This window comes from Dendrobates tinctorius, unplaced genomic scaffold (assembly GCF_039654945.1).
Source record: "Dendrobates tinctorius isolate UK_male_01 unplaced genomic scaffold, ASM3965494v1 ptg000129l, whole genome shotgun sequence".
NCBI classification, from domain to species: domain Eukaryota; kingdom Metazoa; phylum Chordata; class Amphibia; order Anura; family Dendrobatidae; genus Dendrobates; species Dendrobates tinctorius.
This window is the reverse complement of record NW_027361797.1, coordinates 40,884,000-40,908,875: the sequence shown is the minus strand read 5'-3', so window position 1 is coordinate 40,908,875 and position 24,876 is coordinate 40,884,000. Positions and strand designations below refer to the sequence as shown.

At 44.7% G+C, this 24,876-nt stretch overlaps 1 protein-coding gene across 3 annotated transcripts in view; it reads right to left on the bottom strand.

Moving 5' to 3' along the window:
- LOC141047839 (uncharacterized) overlaps positions 1–24,876 on the bottom strand; it is a 248,460-nt gene that overhangs the window by 16,345 nt on the left and 207,239 nt on the right. The window contains exon 1 of one of the 3 annotated variants that reach the window (XM_073543161.1): positions 11,332–11,530. The exons of the other annotated variants lie outside the window; for them this stretch is intronic. The gene's annotated coding sequence lies outside the window, so the exon portion shown is untranslated. Of the gene's footprint in view, positions 1–11,331; positions 11,531–24,876 lie in introns of those variants that run through there. 3 annotated transcript variants of the gene reach the window in all.

Sequence of the window (24,876 nt, the reverse complement as noted above, 5' to 3'; positions counted from 1 at the left end):
ATAGGGGCCCAGGTCCCATGGACGGGATATACCGTCGGATGTCAGGAAGGGGTTAAAAATGCAGCAGCAATTTTTCATAGAAATTTACAAAATTTATTTTTTTGAGGGACCTATCCAGATTTGAAGTGACTTTGGGGGTTCTATATATTGGAAAAAACAAACAAACGTGATATCATTTTGAAAACATCACCCCCTGACATACTGAAAACTGCTGTCAGGTAGTTAATTAACCCTTCAGGTGATTTTAAGGAATTAATGCAAAATGGCATGACAGGAATGAAAAAGTGTATTTTTATTACCTAAATGTCGCTAACTTCTGAACAGGCCGCTATTTGGCCGTGAACTGCCATGGCAAACATCAGGACCACAGGATCATGATCTCAAGGTGCTGATGAGATTAAAGCGGAAGCCCCCACAATCTGTTAACCATTTATATGATGTAGTCACTATTGACAGCAGCATCTAAGGGGATAAACGGATATGGACGGTGCCAACACTGATCGTCGCTGATACAGCAAGTTGTCAGCTGTAGTGTACAGCCGACAGCTGCTGGATTGTCACCTGTATGGGGGTGCTAGTCTCATATCTCAGGTTAGTAAAAAGACGTATTAAGGGGTTAAATGCACTAGCATTTTTATTTTTCCATTATTTAAGCAATGTTTTGTCTGGAGATGTATTTTTGAGATACATGCTATTTTTTGTGAAGTTGGAAGCATTTTTTTCTTTTTATGGCATTCATCTAATACTGTATAAAGCTCAATGTGTGTATGTATGTATGTGTATAATCCTCTCCTGTGTGATACTGACTGCTGAGCTGTGTATCTAATCCTATCCTGTGTGATACTGACTGCTGAGCCGTGTATCTAATCCTCTCCTGTGTGATACTGGGCTCCCCCTGCAATCTGTGTCAGAGGGTGGTCTGTGTTGGCACGGTAATAAATTGTGTTATTTCCAGCTTTACAGAAGGACGATAACACCATAGAAATGATAAGAATAATAGGCCAAATTGTTTGGTGAATTGGAACGCGCGGGGTTAAAATTTCGCCTCACATCATAACCTATGATGCTCTCGGGGTCCAGACGTGTGACTGTGCAAAATTTTGTGGCTGTAGCTGCCAGGGCTGTGGAGTCGGTAAGCCAAACCTGCGACTCCGACACCTCAATTTCCCTTACACCGACTCCGACTCCCACATATATTGCTTATATTTAAGTGAAAAATGTATTGTAGTACAATGTGAACATATAATTCCACATGTGTTAATTCATAGTTTTGATGCCTTCAGAGTGAATCTACAATTTTCATAGTCATGAAAATAAAGAAAACGCTTTGATTGAGGTGTGTCCAAACTTTTGGTCTGTACTGTGTATATATATATATATATATATACACACACACACTGTGTATATATATATATATATATATATAGTATATACACATACACACACACTATGACTTATCTCGGCTAAGATAAATCCTAAATCCTCAGGCTACATTCACACTATGGGCGTAGCCAGGATCAAACCTGGGGGGGGGGGGCAGAACCTCATACTGTTCCGCAGAATTTCATACTGCACACCTCAGCTGCTGCAGAACCTCATACTGCACACCCCTACACTTGTAAATAAAGCCTGCACCTTAAGAAGATGTGCTGGTGAATGCAGTCTATTTATTCCAACTATCAGTTGATGCTGATGTGTTACTGAAGACGAGCAATGCCTGTCCTGGGCGTCCTTTTGGGCAGCTATGAGGTGGACCTGACTGGTGCTAAAAAAAAGGAGTGTTAGTCTGTGTGCTACCCGGCTTTCATTCTTTTTGGTACAGATAAGATATGGATAAATGGATATATAGATAGAGCAGATTTCTAATCTGCTTTTGCTATTGAAAACATTATCTATGAGCTCAAAAACCTTTCAGGTGATGCGGTTTTTTAAAAAGATGATCAGCTTTTGCAGCTGAAAAACGTATCCTCAAAAAACGCAGGAAAAACGCTGTGTGTGAATGTTGCCTTAGATCAGGAATAGAACAGCCATTTATAGGACATTTCATAACTTTCCCAAATTCCTATGAAAAAATATTCAGCACATTCTGCATTGAACTACTGTACCCAATTTATTATATATTTTAGGAGTCGGAGTCGGTCCACTTTATACCGAATTCAACTCCGACTCCACCAAAATGAGCACTGACTCCGACTCCACGACTCCGACTCCACAGCCCTGGTAGCTGCGACGGTGCAGATGCCAATCCTGGACATACACACATACACACCTAGACATTCAGCTTTATATATTAGATGTGGGGACCATTATACTATATGGAGTACTTCTTGGGGCCATTATACTCTATGGAGGGATATGTGAGGCGTATTGTATGGAAGATGTGGGGCCATTATTCTGTGTGGAGGAGTGTGTGGGGCTCATTATACTGTATGGTGGACTATATGGGGCCATTATACTGTATGGAAGACTTTATGAGGACCATTATTCTGTATCTATGACTATTTGGGGCCCATTATACTGTATGGAGGTATGGAAGACTATGTGGGGCCCAATATACAGTATAGAGGACTATGTGGAGTTATTACATTGTATGGATGACTATGTGGGTACCATTACACTGTATGGAGGTCTAAGTGCGGCCATTATACTGTATAGAGGACTATGTGGGGCCATTATATACTGAATTGAGGACTATATGGCCTCATTACACTGTATGGAGGATAATTTGAGGCCCATTATACTGTATGTAGGTGTCATGCTGTGACAGACGTAAGGGAGAAGGGCCTACAACTGTCCCTGGAACTGGGACCCTAACTATCCCTGTCTCAGGGGAACTGTTGATGGTAGAGAGGCCTGGGTCGCCAAACTTACTATGATGTTGTTAAACCCTAATCTGACCCCTTCTCCACACCATGGGGCTTGGTACAGAAATGTAAGAGAAACAAGACAAATACAAAACAAACTGAATATCATTATCATACAACAGCACTTACCAAAATAGGCTGGAGGATAAGGAAAGGGAGAAATACACAAACCATCGGATTCATTCATCAATCTGATCCCTATTCAGAGCAATACTATATCCACCATGACAGCAGTTCATTGGTTAGAGTCTCTATCCCTAGGATACACTTGTTGCGTTTCCGTGCGGTCGGCGGGAGCGTCAAAACAGCGCATCCGCATACATCTGAATGTCCCGCGTACCCAATGTTAAAGATAGGTACGCAGGACGCATGCAGACGTATGAGGAAGTAGGCGGAGCTTAACAGAGGAAGTACGCAGCCCTCAGTAAAGCCCCCGAATGCTAATGTGAACTTAGCCTTAAACTAACACAAAGCTTCCCCAACAAGTTTTGCCTAGCATGCTTCCTCATAGGGTTGGGCTATACATTTTTATAGAGATAATAGTGAGATTACACAGGCACACTGATGTGTTTTTTTAATTTTTGTATCACTATTTTTTAACAAAGTATAATAAAATCCATGTTTTAATGCATCCCTTAATTAGGGCTTATTTACCTCTGGGTAATTTGGTATTAGGAATTTGCCATCCCTATGGGCCCCATATAATGCTCCATACAGAATAATGGCTTCATATAATGTTCCATACAGAATAATTGGCATGCATATATTGCCCCATACAGCATATTGGCCCCATATAATGTTCCACACAGTGTAATAGGCCCCATAGGAATCTACATACAGAATAACGGCCTCATATAATGCTCCATATAGAATAATGGTGCCACACAATGCTCCATACAGAAAAATGGACCAGATACAATGTTCCATACTGAATTATGGACCCCATATAATGCTCCATACAGTATAATGGCCCCATACAGTTAGGTCCACATATATTTGGACAGAGACAACATTTTTCTAATTTTGGTCCTAGACATTACCACAATGAATTTTAAACAAAATAATTATGATGCAGTTGAAATTCAGACTTTCAGCTTTCATTTGAGGGTATCCACATTAAAATTGGATGAAGGATTTAGGAGTTTCAGCTCCTTAACATGTGCCACCCTGTTTTTAAAAGGGACCAAAAGTAATTGGACAAATTAAATAATTGTAAATAAAATGTTCATTTCTAGTACTTGGCTGAAAACCCTTTGTTGGCAATGACTGCCTGAAGTCTTGAACTCATGGCCATCACCAGACGCTGTGTTTCCTCCTTTTTGATGCTCTGCCAGGCCTTCACTGCGGTGGTTTTCAGTTGCTGTTTGTTTGTCGGCCTTTCTGTCTGAAGTTTAGTCTTTAACAAGTGAAATGCATGCTCAATTGGGTTGAGATGAGGTGACTGACTTGGCCATTCTAGAATATTCCACTTCTTTGCTTTAATAAACTCCTGCGTTGCTTTGGCTTTATGTTTTGGGTCATTGTCCATCTGTAGTATGAAATGACGACCAATCAGTTGGGCTGCATTTGGCTGGATCTGAGCACACAGTATGGCTCTGAATACCTCAGAATTCATTCGGCTGCTTCTGTCCTGTGTCACATCATCAATAAACACTAGTGACCCAGTGCCACAGGCAGCCATGCATGCCCAAGCCATCACACTGCCTCCGCCGTGTTTTACAGATGATGTGGTATGCTTTGGATCATGAGCTGTACCACGCCTTCGCCATACTTTTCTCTTTCCATCATTCTGGTAGAGGTTGATCTTGGTTTCTTCTGTCCAAAGAATGTTCTTCCAGAACTGTGCTGGCTTTTTTAAGATTTTTTTTTAGCAAAGTCCAGTCTAGCCTTTTTATTCTTGATGCTTATGAGTGGCTTGCACCATGCAGTGACCCCTCTGTATTTACTTTCATGCAGTCTTCTCTTTATGGTAGATTTGGATATTGGTATGCCTACCTCCTGGAGAGTGTTGTTCACTTGGTTGGCTGTTGTGAAGGGGTTTCTCTTCACCATGGAGACTATTCTGCGATCATCCACCACTGTTGTCTTCCGTGGGCGCCCAGGTCTTTTTGCATTGATGAGTTCACCAGTGCTTTCTTTCTTTCTCAGGATGTACCAAACTGTAGATTTTGCCACTCCTAATGTTGTAGCAATTTCTCAGACGGTTTTTTTCTGTTTTTGCAGCTTAAGGATGGCTTGTTTCACCTGTATGGAGAGCTCATTTGACCGCATGTAAATGCAATCACACCTCAAATCAACTCCAGACCTTTTATCTGCTTAATTGAGAAGGACATAACGAAGGGATTGCCCACACCTGTCTATGAAATAGCCTTGGAGTCAATTGTCCAATTACTTTTGGTCCCTTTAAACACAGGGTGGTACATGTTAAGGAGCTGAAACTCCTAAACCCTTCATCCAATTTTTTGATGTGGATACCCTCAAATGAAAGCTGAAAGTCTGAACTTCAACTGCATATGAATTGTTTTGTTTAAAATTCAAATTTAAAATTCATTGTGGTAATGTCTAGAACCAAAATTAGAAAAATGTTGTCTCTGTCCAAATATATATGGACCTAACTGTATATTGCTCCATTTATAAAAAAAAAATCCTCCTTTCTCCCCGTTGTGCTCCCCGCTGCCAGTGCTCCGGAGTCCACTGCTCCGGTCAGGTCTCCTCAGCATATTCTATGTTCTGACTCTGTGACGTCTCAGCAGAGACCGCGCTGTAGTGACGACAACGTGACCTCTGCACTGAGACGTCACAGATAGAATGACGCTAAGCAGACTGGAGCAGCGGACACAGCGCGCTGGCATCGGATTCGGGCCCCCCGACCTGTAGTGCACCGAGTCCCAGATCATCAGCTCAGCTAGCCGGCAGCAGGAAGGTCTGCAGCAGAATTCCGCCATTTTCTGCCACCGCCCTTCAGGCTCCCACATGACTCCTCTAGTCTTCTTCCGGGACAGCTCCTGCTTGCACTGCACATGGCAGCCTTTTTAGAGCAGGCACAGTACACACTTCAGGGGGGGGGGGGAAATTCACTGGACGGCAGAGACAAGCATCAGGTTTTTATGGACGGTCCGTAAATTTACAGACGGATGGGAACTATGACCTTGATGTAAGATCAATAATTGAGCCGCATCTCTGCCAGCAGATGATGGATGTGATATTCAGGAATCATCTGCCTCTAACATTGAAAACATAGAAACAAGCAGCTCCCCCTCTATATGAGGACGATTCTCCGTACAGGGGGAGCCGCTCTGGCTACACTCCATGCTGCACAGATCCAAAAGAAAAAAATCCAGGAACAAAAGAGGAATTTATCCCAGTGCGGATAAAAAGTGACCGACATCTTCAATTCCATCCAGCAATATAGTATAAATTCCCCACACATTCCTGACTATACACCAGTCCTTAATCATGGATACCAAAAATTATATAAACTCTATTGTGGTTGGGTGAAGCCATTTTTGTCAAACTACTGTGTTTTCTCTTTTTAAACCCTAATGACCCTGATCAAAAGTTCCCATACCCCATTAATCCCGTGTATCGCCCCCTCTAACATCAATGACAGCTTGAAGTCTTTTGTGGTAGTTGTGGATGAGGTTCTTTATTTTCTCAGATGGTAAAGCTGCCCACTCTTCTTGGTAAAAAGCCTCCAGGTACTGGAAATTCCTGGGCTTCCATATTCCAAAGACATACTGAGAAGTAATGTACAGTATTTTTTGGACTATAAGACGCATTTTTTCCCCAAAAAAATTCTGAGGAAAATGAAGGGGGGGTGCGTTTTATAGTTATTATTATTATTATTATTTATTTATATAGCACCATTAGTTCCATGGTGCTGTACATGAGAAGGGGTTACATACAAATTACAGATATCACTTACAGTAACCAAACTATCAATGACAGACTGATACAGAGGGGAGAGAGGACCCTGCCCTTTCGGGCTTACATGCTACATGATGGTGGGGAAGGAGACAGTAGGTTGGTGGGTTGCAGCAGTTCCGGTGTTGGTTGAGGTGATATCACTGGTAGTGGTGAGAGAGAAGGAGGTAGCGGGGTCATTGCAGGCTGTAGGCTTTCTTGAAGAGGTGGCTTTTCAGGTTCCGTCTGAAGGATCCAAATGTGGTTGATAGTCGGACTTGTTGGGGCAAAGAATTCCAGAGAATAGGGGCAGTTCGAGAGAAGTCTTGGAGGCGGTTGGGTGAGGAGCGAATAAGTGTGGAAGAGAGAAGGAGGTCTTGGGAGGACCGGAGATTACGTGAGGGAAGGTATCGGGAGATTAGATCAGAGACATATGGGGGACACAGGTTATAGATGGCCTTGTAGGTCAGTATTAGTAATTTGAACTGGATACGCTGAGGGAATGGGAGCCAGTGAAGAGATATGAGAGGGGAGAAGCGGAGGAGTAGCGAGGAGAGAGATGAATTAGTCGGGCGGCAGAGTTAAGGATGGACTGGAGAGGTGCGAGGGTGTTAGCAGGGAGACCACAGAAAAGGATGTTGCAGTAGTCGAGGTGGGAGATGATGAGGGCGTGCACAAGCATTTTAGTAGATTGAGGGTTGAGGAAAGGACGGATTCTGGAAATATTTTTGAGCTGGAGGCGACAGGAGGTAGAAAGGGCTTGGATGTGCGGTTTGAAGGACAGGGCAGAGTCAAAGGTTACTCCGAGGCAGCGGACTTCCGGTACTGGGCAAAGCGTGATGTCATTAATTGTTATAGCTAGGTCGGGTAAGGAAGATCTGTGAGATGGAGGAAAGATGATGAGTTCAGATTTGTCTACATTGAGTTTGAGGAAGCGAGAGGAGAAGAAGGAGGATATGGCTGATAGACACACTGGGATTCTGGACAGAAGAGAGGTGACGTCTGGGCCAGAGAGGTAGATCTGACTATCATCAGCATAAAGGTGGTAGTGGAATCCGTGGGACTTTATGCGTTGCCCCAGACCAAGTGTATAGATAGTGCGAACGCAAGCTTACCCAGGAGGTTTGCGGCAGTGGTGTGGTGGCGGCTGAGGTGCGGCGACGCTGAGGCGCGGTACGGCGTGCACCTGAGCGGGGTCCTTTCCTCAGGTGCGGTGACGCCGTGGCCCGATGTCCACGGAGAGCAGAGTCGGGTGAATCACGGGTTTCACAGATTGAGATCTCGGCTTCATGAAAATAGCCGCCGCGATCTCCATCTGCGCACACGCTGCCTCCCGCGGCCATTTTCCTGAAGCCCCGGGAAGCAGAGTACTCAATCTGCGCACGCGCAGCCTCAGAAAGACAGCCGCCGCCAACGAAAAAAACAGTGATTAACTCGGCTCTGCTGCTCGCCTTGGACACGGGGCCGCAGCGTCATCTCACCTGAGGAAGGAACCATGCTCAGGTGCATGCCATACTGCCCACTGCGCCTCAGCTTCACCGCACCTCTGCCGCCGCCGCCACACCACTGCTGCAACACCTAGTGGACACCAGGCCACAGTGTCGTCTACCTTAGCAGGAAAGGACCCTGCACTTCCCACAGCCCACAAACATCAGCACCGCCGACACTGGACTTACCCTGAGGAAGGGACCATGCCTCCTGTGACCCTGCTGTACCACTGCCAGCCCTCAGGTAAGGTATCTTAAAATCGGACAATAAGACAGACCCACATCTAATAATAATCTTTTGTTTCTGCTATTTTCACCCCAAAATCTGGGGTGCGTCTTATGCTCCGAAAAATACAGTAGATTGTGAGCCCCATCGGGGACAGTGATGATAATGTGAGCAAACTGTAAAGCGCTGCGGAATATGTTAGCGCTATATAAAAATAAAGATTATTATTATTAGCTACGATTCATCAAAACCGGCAATTTTCTGGCTGATCTTGGTGATTGGGGGAATTGGAGGAGACGCTCCTGATTCATTATGGGGCGCACTCCATATATCAGTGATGTGTGTAGCGGTGGGCACCTCCCTGCATAGCTTCCTCCAGTCCCTGCGTAAGACTTGTGGTGAAGCGACCGCTACAAGTCATGTGACGAGCGGGGGCAGCCACGTCCCCACCCAATCCCACTTCTTCACAGCCGGGTGACAATGGAGTGAGGACGCCAAAAGTCACAATGTTATTTTTTTTGAGCCGCCGATTTGTGACAAAACTCTGAGGAATCTCTCCCTTTGCTTGAGAAGCCATTTTAGAGACCGACTCTGATGCGGCCCCGGCCTGATCCAGGTGATTGACAGGTGTCCTGTGCGCACATAGGGAGAGGCCTGTCAATCATCGGAAGAGGGGCGGAGTCACACTAGATTTTATCAGAAACGCAGCAGCATTTTAGAGGAAGATATACCGGCTGTAATCATGCCGCCACACTTATATGCTGCTTGTGGGTCATGCAGCATGAATCTAACGACAGCTTCTCATTAACCCCTTAACGACCGGAGCCTTTTTCCGGTTTCGTTTTTCGCTCCCCTTCTTCCCAGAGCCATAACTTTTTTTATTTTTCCGACAATATGGCCGTGTGAGGGCTTATTTTTTTGCGGGACGAGTTGTACTTTTGATAGAGATCATTCGTTTTAGCATGTTGTGTACTCGAAAACGAGAAACAAAAATTCCAAGTGCAGGTGAAATTGCAAAGAAAGTGGAATCTGACATTTTTTGTTTGGCGTTTTTGCACGGTTCACTAAACGCTAAACCTGAGCCGCCGTTCTGATACTCCAGCTCATCACGAGCTCATAGACACCAAACATGTTCACAACTCCCCGCCGCGGGGAAAACGAATGAGGAATTCGCAGGCATTCTAGAGGCACGTCTGCTTTTCCTTATTGCGTTGCAGCAGGGTTTTCGCTCACTTTGTCTCTTGCAGGTTTATGGCCATGTGAACATGCATTTATAGGCTGCATGGCTATCAACGCAAACCAAGCTCAAGTTTTGTGTTTTTTCCTGTATGTGCAGATATGATCTTTTGATCGCCCGTTATTGCATTCTAATACAATGTTGCGGCGACCAAAAAAAACCGTAATTGTGGCGTTTTGAATTTTTTTCTCGCTACGCCGTTTAGCGATCGGGTTAATCCTTTTTTATAGTGACAGATCGGGCGATTCTGAACGCGGCGATACCAAATATGTGTATGTTTGATTTTTTTTTTTTATTGTTTTATTTTGAATGGGGAGAAAGGGGGGTGATTGCAACATAATTTTTTACATTTTTCATATTTTTTAAAACTTTTTTTTTACATTTTGGCACGTTTCATTAGCCTCCATAGGTGGCAGGAAGCATCCACAACTCGATCGGCTCTGCTACATTCAATGAGCAGATCACCCATATTAACAGAATTACAGCATTGCTATGAGCGACGACCACCGGGTGGCGCTCATAACAATCTGGCATCAACAACCGTAGAGGTCTCTAGGAAACCTCAGGTTGTTATGGCAACGCATCGCTGACCCCAAATCACGTGACGGGGGCCGGCGATGCGCATATTTCCGGCCCGGCTGTCGGCATTTGACAGCGGCATTTTAGTTAATAGGTACGGGTGGATCGAGATTCCACCTGCGCCTATTACGGGCACATGTCAGCTGTTCAAAACATCTGACATGTCCTGGCTTTGATGCGGGCTCACCCCCGGATCCCCAAAGCAGGGGATCTGACCTCAGACGTACTATTGCGTCCGAGGTCAGAAAGGGGTTAAAAGGGGCATTCCCATCTCAAAGACCCTGTCCCAATATATAGTAAGTGTAAGAATAATAATATTAGCGAATACCTCCAATTAGAAATATGGTATAGGTCTTCTGATTAGCTATGTCGCAGGGCATTGCAGCAGCTTAGGTATCCATGGTCATGACCACTAACAACTCACTACACTAGGGGCCGTAACCATGGATACCTCCACTCCTGCAATGCCTGCACATGCGGTATGCCCTGCACACAGCTAATCAGAAGAACTATCCTACAGCAGCTGTAATTGGAGGGATCAGCTAATATCCTTCCATATGGGGCCAGGCTCTCGGAGCTGGGAATCCCCTATAATCAGTCTCCAGCCCTCCATATGGAGAATACATTCCTAGCAGATGGCCGCAGCATATGGGGCACAGAATACACTATGACAATGGGAAATCTCACTAGAAACAGCACAAATCCCCGCTAATATCCGATCACAGCTGTGAGGACAGGACTGCAGCTTAGATGGCGCTTATTCCGTGCGGCATTTCCTTGGGCGACATTCACACTCTGCTCAATCCAGGCGCCAATCTAGTGTGAGCCGCGCTGTGTAGTGGGGAGCTCCAGGCCAGCCAGGAGGCCCGGGCACTGGCCCCAGCACGGCCCCTATACAGCCGGGCAGGATTGTGCTGCAGCCCCCAGGGGAGAGCTCCGGCCTCACGCCCGTCCGCTCAGCATTATCACATCATATGGTGACGAGACACAGAAAACCCACCCGGAGCCCCAGAAGGCGCCATATATAAATCTCACCTCCTTGGCAATCACCGCACAGCTACCGGCCGGCATTCCGCCTCAGCACCAGCCCCAGACAGTGGAACCTTCCGCCGTCTCCCTCTCAGTACACATCCCAGAAGGCTTTGCGCGAGTGACGAGCTCTTCTCTACATCCCAGATAAATCCTTCTAATCTAATCGTTCACACTGCAATAATAACCCAGATCGCTAATAATAATCGTCGCCATCTCCGTAATTCGTACGTGAGACCGTTGCAGTAAAGCGATTTGCATTGTTAGGGACTATATTGTGTAGCGGAGGAATACCTATTGTAAGATCATACTATATCTCACTGACTGTAGCGTGGTAATGACGTTCTGCAATCCCATTGGCTCTCGCTGAGTCTGGTTAGGGAGCGCTGATAAAGCTTGGTTGCAGAGTCATAAAATTCTTTATAATCAGTGATGATCGAGAATGAAAAACCATTAACCATTTCACGACCAGACACTTTTTATCTTTTAGATTTTTTTCTTAAATGTTTTTTTAATAACTCTAAAATGTTTTCTCATTTCAGCATTCCAAATAATGTTTGCCTCTTTATTTCATGACTCCTTGCTTGAACCTTATTTTTATGTTTTTTCGTCATTTGTATATTCTTATCCTTTTTGTATATTTTTTTCTTTGATATCGAGAGAAAGTGTGGAGAAAAAAAAGGAAATATCTGGCTTTCTTTTTCATGCATTTTTTCACGTTTTTGTAGCCCCCACATGGGCCCCTCTCATAGATTCTGAATTGGGTTCCCTGTTACCTAGCAATTATTTTTATACATTGAACTAGCTGAAGAGCCCAGCGTTGCCGCGGGGCATAGGAACTAAGTGTGGTTATAGCAAATTATGATTATCCTCTCTCCCATAGTCCTGTGCCCATATACCCCTCACACATCCTCCATCCCATAGTCCCGTGCCCATATACCCGTCATACATATCCTCCATCCCATAGTCCCGTGCCCATATACCCATCATACATATCCTCCATCCCATAGTCCAGTGCCCATATAGCCCTCACACATCCTCCATCCCATAGTCCTGTGCCCATATACCCATCACACATCCTCCATCCCATAGTCCCGTGCCCATATACCCATCACACATCCTCCATCCCATAGTCCTGTGCCCATATACCCATCACACATCCTCCATCCCATAGTCCTGTGCCCATATACCCATCACATCCTCCATCCCATAGTCCTGTGCCCATATACCCATCACACATCCTCCATCCCATAGTCCAGTGCCCATATACCCCTCACACATCCTCCATCCCATAGTCCTGTGCCCATATACCCGTCATACATATCCTCCATCCCATAGTCCCGTGCCCATATACCCGTCATACATATCCTCCATCCCATAGTGCCGTGCCCAAATACCCGTCATACATATCCTCCATCCCATAGTCCAGTGCCCATATACCCCTCACACATCCTCCATCCCATAGTCCTGTGCCCATATACCCATCACACATCCTCCATCCCATAGTCCCGTGCCCATATACCCATCACACATCCTCCATCCCATAGTCCTGTGCCCATATACCCATCACACATCCTCCATCCCATAGTCCTGTGCCCATATACCCATCACACATCCTCCATCCCATAGTCCTGTGCCCATATACCCATCACACATCCTCCATCCCATAGTCCCGTGCCCATATACCCCTCACACATCCTCCATCCCATAGTCCTGTGCCCATATACCCATCACACATCCTCCATCCCATAGTCCAGTGCCCATATACCCATCACACATCCTCCATCCTATAGTCCCGTGCCTATATACCCATCATACATCCTCCATCCCATAGTACTGTGCCCATATACCCATCACACATCCTCCATCCTATAGTCCCGTGCCCATATACCTATTATGACATCATCTTCGTTATGACATAACCATCACCATTGCAACCCATTATGACATCAGCGTCGCCATGGCAACCATTATGACATCATAATGCAGGGCGGGGCTCAATACACACACACACCTCAGCTTTATACATATAGTTGGAGGACGAGGGCTCGGAGGGCTAGAAACAGCGATACAGATTGGGCCTTTCTTTTTTTAATTATTTTTTAGAACTTTTTTCTTTATTTTTTTCATTAATTATTTTTCTTGCTGATATTGCGCCTTTAATTCCACAGCACTTTACAGACATTATCATTTTTCATTTGTTTCATACATTGTACCCCAATAAGGTCATAAAAGACCTTTGGGGGGTGGACAATTCAATATTTATACATTTCATGTAATTGGTGATTTCCCCTGTAACTGAGGCTGGCACATTAGGGTCGGTTACAGTGGAAATTCCACCTGCGGCCTGCACTTGTAGAGCTAATCTGGGACTGCTAAGACCACGCTTAGTGCTGTCAGTGCGGTGACGAGGAAGGCAGGGATGGGAATAAGTCATCTCTGCCTTCTCTATGGGAATTCTGGTCTTTTCTGACATCATCTGTATGATTTCTGAGCAGCTGCTAACTCTGCAGATTACTTTTAAATTGTCCTTGCAGAGTTATACGCGGACCGCCCCGACATTTTAAGAAGTTGGGTGATTTGCAACTATTTAAAAGTAATTCTTAGTTGGTGTCTCTTTTTTTCTGTAGGTTTAGTGTGTACACAATGGGAAATGCTTCATAATGTTTAGACTTGTTCTTCTCGGCGGGCATATAATTGTCTTGTATAGTGTCTAGTGAAGAGTGAACGTGCTAGGATAAGGTGTTATCTGAGCATGCTCGGGTGCTAACCGGGGGTCTTCGGTGCGCTCAAGTAATATGGTATCTGAGAACATCTAGGGTGCGTGGAGGGGCGATGCCTGAGAATGAGGTGCGGCTGTGGGGAATACAGATCGATCGATGTTTCTAGAGCGGCATCGCTAACAGTATGTTGTAACCTATGGATCTGATTGGCACAGAAGTCAGGAAAATATACACCAAACATAACAAGCAAGATGGGAACCTGTGCTCGGATTTTGGCAGATCAGCACCTATGCTCTGTAATTCTTCGGTATATTCACACTTTGCACCTTTTGAGGTCATGTGATACTTTTTTAGACACAAATTTTCCAAATCCGCTAGGTTTCACCTGTCCTCCAGAGAGGTTATAGTTGTATGGCTGCTGGGGGTCTCACTGCTGAGACCCCAACCATTCTCCAGAGTGAGGATCCTAAAGTCTCCTGTGTAAATGTAGTAGTAGAGATTATGTATGACTATTGTACCATTCACTGTCTGTAGAAGTGGTGGTCACGCATGCCCACTCCTGCCCCATTCACATAGGGGGCTTCAGGTCTTTCCCGACTAGTGGGAGTCTCAGCAGACGTACATGAAATGAGAGAACTAATACACAGATATACACTGGCGCTGCCAATAGAAAGAAAGAGCTGCTGGTGCCTAGACAGAAGCTGTGCTTTTTCTGCCAAGAAAGGGTTAAATGAGTAAATGGAGGAAGGTACCGCGCTCACAGGACAAAAGTGAAAGTGAAAGTAAAGGTCCTGACTTTCACAGAGGCTGCTGGGAAGGAGAAGAGAAGCGGGAAACGAGGGGCTGCGCTATGGAGCCTGTGAGGAGAGGACTGAGGGGCTGCACCGTGGTAGTGATGGGAAGTTCGGCTCTTTCTGGTGATGCGGCTCCGCTCACCATAAAGAGTCGGCTCTTTTGGCTCTTTAAACGGCTCTTTTTTTAAATAGAAATCTGTTTTCCACAGTCCTGGTTCTAGGTCTTTGCCTGTGAAGTGAGGGCCTCATTCTCCCCCTGTGTGACGCAGTGTAGACTGTTATTCAGCATTGCTGCTTCCTCAGATTGTCAGCTCTTGTGATCAGGCCCCGGCTCCCCCTCGGTTGTAGTCTTAACATGTATTGTGGCATTTTTTGTTCATGTCCTTTGTGAATTAGTAAGTGCTGTGATATGTGTTGGTGCACCTGATGCATCCTGATCCTGATGCAAACGCAGGTCCGTGCGTCCCTATGTTAAGTATAGGGATCTAATCTGGATCAGGATGCATCAGGATTGCTACACATCACAACGCACCGTACCAAAACTAGTGGGCTGCATCATACCATGCTGGGGGGCTATATACCATGCTGGGCTGTATCATACCATGCTGGGGGGCTATATACCATGCTGGGCTGTATCATACCATGCTGGGGGGCTATATACCATGCTGGGCTGTATCATACCATGGTGGGGGGCTATATACCATGCTGGGCTGTATCATACCATGCTGGGGGGGCTATATACCATGCTGGGCTGTATTATACCATGCTGGGGGGACTATATACCATGCTGGGCTGTATTATACCATGTTGGGGGGGCTATTGATAGGAACTGAAGCAGTTAAATTGAGTTCTGTCTATGTTGCATTCTCTTGTTTAAAACCTTATCTGTTCTTCGAGGAGATGTCTCAGACATCTCCCTTGTGAACCAAGGTCAAATACCTCTGCTTTTTCGCCTAAGTGACTTTCTTTGTAGAAAACAAGTTGTGAAATCATTTGTACTGCACATGTCTGTAAATGTTTAAATTCTTTACTATAAAAGACGGAAGCCTAACTGATAAGCCAGAGGCGTCTTGGCAGGCATCCCGAGTGGTATTATACAGCCCGTGTCTGTGTTATCCTTCTCGACGGAGCAATTGATTAGAGACATATGGTGCTTCACACCTAAGAACATCGGTCCTTCAGATGAAAGAGATATCTGAGGGATCCCGACAGTTTCCTGGCGCCCGAAACAGGGACCTGATATAGGCACCTCTCCAAGACTACCCGATCTACAGACCACTCCAGTTACTGATGAAATTGTGAACAGCAGACCTAAACACCTGGCCAGGTAAGAGATCAATTTTTCTCTTCTCTGCTCTTCATAATCTATCATTATAACTAAGGTCCGTATTAAGGGGAATCTAGTAGAGGAGGGGGCCGTAAAATCAGGTCCATATAAGAACTCTGAGGAAATCGGGTGTGACACGCATATGTAATTTCTGCTCGAATGAGAGGTTACTGTAGGTTCTGTCTGTGCACAGCTATTTTTAGAAAAAGAGCTGATGCAAATCAAAATGGGAGAGGTCTGACATTACGGAATATAAGGCTGGGTGAACAGTTCATACTGCGCAGCCCGGACGGACAAGTTTTTCACAATAGACGATTCCGCACTAGAAATAGAGGAGGTTGTTGAGTGACTGCCTTGATTTGAAGGATTGTGAAAAGTAGACAAATAAGCTGCACAGTAGGTATTCGTTCAAAGAGTGGTGATATTGCCTAACTGGGTCATGTGACAGCGTCCTTTCGGGGAGGTCACCGCCTAAGCTTAAATCAACACCCTTTACGAATAAACCTTGTGACAGATAAGAGTGTGACCGAATGAGCACAGGACCGTGAAATGAGCCTGTGACAGGATATGACTGAAGAACCCCGATAGATGGACACTTTGTTTACAATCCTGTGTGTTGTGGGAGTATTTCTGTTCGGATGCTACATAGCATATAAGTACACGAAACACGTAGTACACCGAGGAACAGACACTCCATTTAGCCTGTTAGCACCTTAGGAAGAAGGTAATGAGGTATAGTAGAGCCTAGTCTTGAGCTTACCCAATACACCACCTAAGGCAGGGGACTAACAGGAAGACAACAAGAGAAACAGGATAAGAATAAAAGATAAAATGGGGAACAGTCAGGGAAAGACACCTGAAGAAGGAAATCGGTTATGTGATATAATTGAGGATAGATATGGAAGTAGTGCAGCAAAGAACCTGGAAAAAGTATTAATCAAATCCAAAGTGCAAGATAGGCAGGCTGTGTGAATCCTTGTATATATGTCTATGAGAACCTCTGAATAAGATGAGAGATGAGTAATTGAGTATAAAAAAAAAAAACAAACATCAGTGAATGAGCACGTATGAATGAATCATCACACATCGTTTTTGTGTCAAGAGATTTGTGACCTTTCTAGTTGTGGTGGAATCCCGGACAGATGCGTTATAGATATTTCAAATCTACATCTGAGACTGAATGAATTGAGTAATGATATAGTTCGTGTTATATGTGGCATTACATTGTAAAGTTTCCTGAATGCATTTGGCCAGAAAAAGGGCAAGGCATGGTTAATCTCATTATACAGTTATCTGCCCTTACAGTGAAATCCCGTGATTTTGAGTTTCTTTGTAGAAATTGATTTTGATAAGTCTAAAGAACTACAGAATTCTGTGAAGGACGACGCTGCATTCTGACGGGAGGGGTGAAGGATGGAGCTGCGCAGTTTCTTCTCCCTTCGCTCTTATCTCTGCTGAGTGTGAGCTGTGCTCAAAATTCTCTGTAATTCTATCCGTAAGGTACGCGCTGAAAGATTTGTGCATTTTAAAGCAACAGTACTTAATTGAAGATTGGAAGTTAAAAGTAAGATATGGTGCCTAATTTAGAAGGGAATTGTAAGTGATTGCTTGGTCATTAATGTGTTTGAACCTGCTTCTAGTTGTGTGATTGATTTGTATAGCAAATTGTGTCAAATTACAAGAGACAGAGAAGGAAGGAAGCAGTAAAACAAGTGCGACAAATATTGAAAAAGGCAAAAATACCAGAGTGTGAATGTTTGGATGTACAAAAAGGCACAGACAAGGGAAGAAAATAGCAAGTGATGCTTGAGAATGTGCAGCAGTGTGGAAGGTGTATTATGAATGTTTGATTGACAAAGTGTAACCAGAGACCCAGACAAAACAGATGGACTTGTAAACACTGTGGTCAGACTCAGACAAATCCAGACTGAATAGCTACTTGTGTGACCTGTGCTACTGACCTAAGAGAATTGCACTAAATCCTATCCAGACAAGATCATAAGAAGCTGACATAATAGTGCGGATAGTGGGTAGTGGGGACATTGGCCCTTGAGGAGTAAGCTGACAGTAGACATCAGACGACCAACCCCATCAGGACCTAGAAGTGTGACTAGAATAAGAAAGATGCAGGTGTATTATCCCTGGAGCCCCTCTGACCAGCTAGGTTTGCTGAAGCAGCTGCCTGCCCCTGAAGACCAACCATTCCCGTTTTACAGACACATAAAGGAAGTACAGCAGACATATAAGTGTACCTGGGCAGACCTAGAGAGGTTGGTGAGTTTAAAGGCAGGTGACGCACTAGATCATATAATTAAGACACACAGATGTGACAAAGAATTAGGCTTGGGGCATGGATGATAAATCTGCACGATCTGGGGAGACGTACTGTGAGTCACTAAGACAATGGGCTGCAGTGGAACAATCAGAGCAGTCTGTACTCCTGACTAATGTGACACAGCAAAGAGGAGAGAGAGTAGAGATATACCTTGGACGGTTACAGCTGAAATGGGCAGACATGGGGTACATTTGCATAAACCCACTTGATGTTAGAATACTGGTGAATGCATTCATTGACGGTATGAACAAAGACTTACGAGATGCAGTACAGACAGCCAGACCTGAATGGAGACATGTAGATCCGAAAGACCTCCTTAAGGTAGCTAAAGAAATTGGGCAAACAAGGACAATAAAACGACCTGTCATGTATGCTGGAGCACAAGGAAAAAAGTGGAGACGTAATAGGAAAGGCATGTGAGATCACACTGACGTTTCTTTTGACAATCTATTCCCCACATGACATCCATGCCATACTCCTACAAGTTCAACCAAAACATCTGTCTATGGCCAGACAGCTCCGACTTGAGTGTGCTCTACTAATTCCTGAGTATGTCACTCCTCAAAAGATGTAACGTTCTGAATCCAGCCACCCTCCTGCCTGTGGATTCAGAAAAGGGGGAATTGGTGACCGTATTGGCAAGTGAGGAAGGATACTTTGACATGACGCATGAACATGTCTGCATAGAACTGATGAGTCAGGAGACCGTTGGGTTTGCACACATTCATGAAAAACCTGTTCCTAATGCAGACTTTGAGTTTCTTTTTTGTAGATGGCCCCAGATACCACCAGGATGGACGATTCTACACTGGATATGCAGTAGTATCCTCACATGAGGTAATCCGAGCGGAACCACTCTCTCCTCACATGTCGGCGCAGGAGGCAGAGTTGAAGGCACTCACTGAGGCGTGTAGAGCCGCTGCAGGTAAAGTCGCTAATATTTTCACAGATTCGAAGCCCATTAAAAATGCAGAGCTGGTGAAACAATTGATGGAGGCATTGATGTTACCAGTCCAGGTTGGCATTGTCAAGGTAAAAGCACACACAAAGGTGACTCCGTGGAGGTAGAGGGCAATAGAAGGGCGAACGAGGCTGCTAAAATAGCACAAGGCGGCCTAGAGAGAGCAGTGGATGGTGGCGGGGAGTCAGCGTATTCCAGCCACATTGGGTCTAGATGTCCTGAAATCCCTCCAGCAAAAGGCTGCCCAAACAGAGAAGGTACACCGAGGGAGACTGGGAGCTGAGCTGAACTCAAATGGAGTATGGGAGAATAAGGATAAAATGTGCCCACCAAAGTCCCTGTTCCCAATCATGGCGCAAGCAGCACATGGCCCCAATCACACCTCAAAAAGTCACATGTGTGCCATGGTAGATGCCTTCTGGATCGCTCCTGGCTTCAGTTGCGCAGCCGCGAAACTTGTACAATCATGCCTCATCTGTGCACAGCACAACCCAGGTAAAACAGTAAAAGTCCCTAAGAAAGCGACACCTAGGCCTCTCTACCCGTTTCAGAGACGGCAGATTGACGACATACAGCTACCAAGGTAGGAGTGTATGCAAATATCCTCGTATGTGTAGATCTCTTCTCTGGATGGCCAGAGGCCTACCCGGTGAAAACGGCTACAGCTCGAGCCACTGCAAAGAAACTGGTGATGGAACTAGTACCACGATTCGGTGTCCCTGAAATAATTGAATCAGACAGAGGTACACACTTTACTGCTGAGGTAATGCAAAATGTAATGCAAATGATAGGTGTAGAACAAGCATTTCATACACCCTACCACCCACAGAGTTCAGGGAAGGTAGAGAGAATGAACGGGACACTAAAATTGAAAATACAGAAAACCATGGAACAAACCCATAAACCATGGCCAGAGTGTCTCCCATTAGCATTATTCTCAGTAAGGTACACACCCACGGGGAAAACTAAACTGTCACCCTTCGAGATACTGTTTGGAAGACCACCGAACACAGGGTTGTACTACCCACAGGTCTTAACACTCAATGTGGATAATTTGACAAGTTATGTAATCCAGTTGCAAAAGCATTTAACTCAAATGCATTCTCTAGTTTTCTCTTCCATTCCAGATCCAGATAGTGTGGAAGGAACGCACTGTCTACAACCTGGTGATTACGTATATGTCAAGAAACACTCCAGAAAGACCCTTGAACCCCGATATCAAGGACCTTACCAAGTACTCCTAACAACGCCTACTTCTGTTAAGTTGGAAGGACGACCAACCTGGATCCACGCATCGCATTGCAAACTAGCCACAGGAATTAACAAAGCATAAGAGTGCATAATGTTTTGGTTTGGTTTTGTTGCATTATCTGTAATAATGGTAGCTGCGTGGGACAATCTAAATTCTCCAATGTCCTTGAATAATAAGTTTATACAACATCATGAAAAATTACTGAATGATTGGTCAAATCATTTGCTGGATCTGCACACATTCACCAGTATCAGCCACTAGTATTCCGTTCCTTGTTATTCCTATGCCACCCGAGGAATTATTTGCCTGGACCAGTGGTTCTGATACACTTGCTAATAATGCCACAAATAATGTGAAGTTATGGAACACAACTGTTGGAATACCTATTGTGGGATGGGTAGGATACCCTTGGTGGCAGGGTAATCTTTCAGGAAGTAATACATACCTTCAATATCTGGCATATAAAGGGGGGGCTTGGGTACCCAGGAATAGAACTCGATTAACCTACCTGGGGCAAATTCCAATGTATGGCCTACAAGTTAGTTTTAATGTAACTTCCCACTCTACTGATGCCTTCAAACCAATACTGCTAGAAAGAAGGTTGCATAACACGTCCTGGGAGTATTCCAATTTATTTCCCCAGGGCAATAATGAAACTTGTTTTAATATTTCAGGTAATATACCTTGCAACGAGTCATCTGGATATGAGAAAGGAACTCCCACCTGTGGAAATCCCGATGTAGGGTATTGTAGCCCTTTAGGACAACTTCCAAATTGGTGTATGCTTCAGAATGTATCTGCGTTCATAGATTTAGTTCATAGACTGGTATTACAACATTCAGCCCTATGGGACCTACCTAGTGACATGTACTGGATATGTGGAGACAATGCATATAAATGGTTGCCAGTAGGGGGTAAAAGGTGCTTGTACTCTGGGTCGTTTGACTCCAGCTACCTTTGTTATTCCGAATGACCAGTTGAATACTCAGAGCATACCTAAACACACGTTGTACAAAAGAGCTGCTGACAATACACCTCGCCTCTCTGGGAGACCACATATAGTGCAGATGAGTGTGGCTAATAAAATTGTCAGTTCAATTTTTATTTATCCTATGATTACTCAAATGTGGGATAAATTAGTCAGGGCTACAGATTACTTAGATGACCAAATATGGGATAAATTGGATATATTGAACACCACCGTTGCTGTCCAAAATCAGCTCATCATAGCCACTAATCAGCATACCATAGTATTAGATTATTTAACTGCAGCGCAAGGAGGTATGTGTCAAGTCATCGGACCAGCTTGCTGTCATTATATAGATCCCAACAGCATTATAAAGTTAAAATTGAAAATAGAGGATGTTCAAAAACTTAGAGATCAGTACGATAAAGACAATGATCGTACTAAGGATAGTTGGTGGTCAGATACATTCTCTTTTCTTAATCCAGCTAATTGGTTTAAGGGTATTGGAGGCTGGATAACTGGGATTATACTAAGTCTATTACGTATTGTTGTTTGTATCTTCGTAATATATGTGCAATTGAAACTTGTTTTTTGGTGTATCTCTGTATGCAAGAAAAGATGTAGAAATAGATAAGGAAGTTTGACTGTAAACAACAAGAATTTAACTATTATTCCTTTGAGTCCTAGATTGACATCTCATTTCTGGCATGAAGGAGCGTACTCTTGCAATGATGGACGTGGCTTCAGTATCTGGGGGATGGAGAAGGTAGAAGACCTGTCTCCCTTGGGCAACCCGTCGGCCTGGGATAGTACCTGGTGAACGAGCCACTATCTGCTGTTGTTGCAGGATCCAGTGTTCCAGATTGTGGAAAATGAAGATGTCAAAGGGGGGAATGATAGGAACTGAAGGAGTTAAATTGAGTTCTGTCTATGTTGCATTCTCTTGTTTAAAACCTTATCTGTTCTTCGAGGAGATGTCTCAGACATCTCCCTTGTGAACCAAGGTCAAATACCTCTGCTTTTTCGCCTAAGTGACTTTCTTTGTAGAAAACAAGTTGTGAAATCATTTGTACTGCGCATGTCTGTAAATGTTTAAATTCTTTACTATAAAAGACGGAAGCCTAACTGATAAGCCAGAGGCGTCTTGGCAGGCATCCCGAGTGGTATTATACAGCCCGTGTCTGTGTTATCCTTCTCGACGGAGCAATTGATTAGAGACATATGGTGCTTCACACCTAAGAACATCGGTCCTTCAGATGAAAGAGATATCTGAGGGATCCCGACACTATATACCATGCTGGGCTGTATTATACCATGCTGGGCTGTATTATACCATGCTGGGGGGGCTCTATACCATGCTGGGTTGTATTATACCATGCTGGGGGGCTATATACCATGCTGGACTGTATTATACCATGCTGGGGGGGCTATATACCATGCTGGGCTGTATTATACCATGCTGGGGGGGCTATATACCATGCTGGGCTGTATTATACCATGCTGGGGAGCTATATACCATGCTGGGGGGCTATATACCATGCTGGGGGGTTATTTTTTTTTTTTTTTTTTTTTAGAGTTGGAAGGGACCTCCTGGGCCATCTGGTCCAACCCCCTGCTCAAAGCAGGATTCGCTAAATCATCCCAGTCAGATGCTGCCCACTTCTCCAGTTTATTTAAATCTTTTTGAATCCTCTCTCTCTCTTCTCTAGTATTAGCTATCCCTCCTAGCTTTGTGTCATCAGCAAATTTAATCAGTTTACCCTCAATTCCTTCATCTAAATCGTTGATAAAGATGTTGAACAATACAGGGCCCAGGACAGAGCCCTGTGGTACCCCACTTAAGACATTCTTCCAACTGGATGTGCAGCTATTTACGACCACTCTTTGGGTCCGATCACTAAGCCAGTTATGAATCCACCTAACAGTTGCCTTGTCCATTCCATACTTAGTCATTTTTTCAATAAGGATTGTATGAGAGACTTTGTCAAATGCTTTGCTGAAGTCAAGATATACTATATCTACAGCATTATATATTATTATATCTACAGCATTATATACCATGCTGGGCTGTATCATACCATGCTGGGGGGCTATATACCATGCTGGGCTGTATTATACCATGCTGGGCTGTATTATACCATGCTGGGGGGCTCTATACCATGCTGGGTTGTATTATACCATGCTGGGGGGCTATATACCATGCTGGACTGTATTATACCATGCTGGGGGGGCTATATACCATGCTGGGCTGTATTATACCATGCTGGGGGGGCTATATACCATGCTGGGCTGTATCATACCATGCTGGGCTGTATTATACCATGCTGGGGGGGCTGTATACCATGCTGGGGGGGCTATATACCATGCCGGGCTGTATTGTACCATGCTGGGGGGGCTATATACCATGCTGGGCTGTATCATACCATGCTGGGGGGGCTATATACCATGCTGGGCTGTATCATACCATGCTGGGGGGCTATATACCATGCTGGGGGGGCTATATACCATGCTGGGCTGTATTATACCATGCTGGGGGGCTATATACCATGCTGGGCTGTATTATACCATGCTGGGCTGTATTATACCATGCTGGGCTGTATTATACCATGCTGGGGGGCTATATACCATGCTGGGCTGTATTATACCATGCTGGGCTGTATTATACCATGCTGGGGGGCTATATACCATGCTGGGCTGTAGACCATGTTGGGCTGTATTGTACCATGCTGGGGGGGCTATATACCATGCTGGGCTGTATTGTACCATGCTGGGGGGGCTATATACCATGCTGGGCTGTGTTATACCATGCTGGGGGGCTATATACCATGTTGGACTGTATTGTGCCATGCTGGGGGGGCTATATACCATGCTGGGCTGTATTATACCATGCTGGGTTGTATTTTACCATTCTGGGGGGGCCATATACCATGCTGGGCTGTATTATACCATGCTGGGCTATATACCATGGTGGGTTGTATACCATGTGTTGCTGGGCTATACATTATGCGGCTGTGTTATATACCATGGGGGGTACATTTTACATTATATTCTATAAGGGGAGGCTGTGTTATATAATATGGGGGGCTACATTATATTCTATGGGGAGGTGGGCTGTATTATATTCTATTTGGGGCTACATTATATTCTATAGGGGGCTGTATTATATTTATTATATTCTATGGGGGCTGCATT